This window comes from Gregarina niphandrodes (assembly GCF_000223845.1).
Source record: "Gregarina niphandrodes unplaced genomic scaffold scaffold00161, whole genome shotgun sequence".
NCBI classification, from domain to species: Eukaryota; Apicomplexa; class Conoidasida; order Eugregarinorida; family Gregarinidae; genus Gregarina; species Gregarina niphandrodes.
In genome coordinates, this window is record NW_011645924.1 from 1 (window position 1) to 1,466 (window position 1,466).

Below are 1,466 nucleotides of genomic sequence, written 5' to 3' on the forward strand. Positions count from 1 at the left end.
CCTATCATCACCACCCCTGCTGTCCAATCTACTACTACCCCCACGGTTACTGCGCCACCCACGAGAGTACCTGAGGTCACATTGCCGGCTGCCTTACACCGATAAGCTCGCAGCGTCCCAGCACATTCCTTTTAAGATTGTTTAGTTGTTCTGGGAGTCCATTGTTTTTGCAAACCGTTCCTGCTTTGTCGCTTATGTTGTTCGAAGGGTGGGCAAACATAAGTTGGTTGTTTCTCTGCCACGGACAGATTGATCTGGGTCAATTGTGCCCGGCGCGATAACAATAAATTAAAGAACCGGCCAAGATTCGCTTCCCGCCAGCCAACGTACTTGGCAGGGTCTTGTGGCGTCCGTAGAAAAGTGTGCGTTAAGCCTTTGGTAATTTTTCGACAGCATACTCCTTCCGGACTCCATTCAGCCCACAGGTCACAACCGGCTTACCAGCTGGTTGAGAGTTCTCTCATTGTTACTGGGTGGCTCAAATGGTGACGGCAGGGGGGGCGAGTTACTCAATTGGTGGTTCGGGTCGGCGACCGCTTGACGGTTCGGTTCGGCGACCGTTTGACGCGGACGTGAAGTCCGGATCCCCATCGGAGCTCGGGCCGCCGTTGAATGGTCAAGGAGGATGTTGATTTATTTCGTGGAGTTGAAGAGAATGGGTCGCCCAAGGCGCTGGGCCTCCAAGTACGTCGAGTGTATGTTGCTGACAGGCGTTGGAAGTACCCCAAAGGTCGGGGCGCCTTAAGGCCCGATCGGCCTTAAGGGGGGCGGGCTCACCTGCTGTTGATGAGGTATAACTGAAGGTCTTCGGAGCGGTCGAATACACGCGGAACACGGTTGTCGAACAGATGGAGACGCCGAGCTACTGAACGTGATGCGTGTCATAATGTTCGGGACACCGACGCTCCGTGCTCAACAAGTCGATTTTCTCAACTTACTTTCGCGAAGAGGCCAAACAGCGCAGTAGGTTTTTTTGGCGGGTACTTGGCAACGACGTTTCCACTGTTGCAACGTAGTCACATTTAATTCGGTGCATCGCGAAGGTAGGGGGGAGTTTCCCGTCAACATCAAAATCCATCTAACGTGTGCTGTCCCGTTGCCATGAACATTTACGACACACTCGCGCGTTGAACCAGTTCAACTCAATCGAGATGGAGGCAGCGACACAACCCTTCCTGAGCGCGTAGCGGCAGAACTGATGGGCGAGTCTGGGGAAATGGGCCGAAGCTTCTCATTTTCGATCGAAATTGCGAAGAACGAACTGAGGTAGCTAACCGATGCAAGATCGAGAATACCGACGCGTTTAACGGAGCGAAGCCACCGCTGGAAGTCCTCGCGCCGTGAATAACTGAGCCGCCTAACCCGTCCGATATTTAGCCCTTGTCAAAGAAGCGAAACCAACGATCAGGATTGGTCCAGCAGGTATATTGAGCTGGACGTGAGAATTACACAAAAGGGCTGTTACA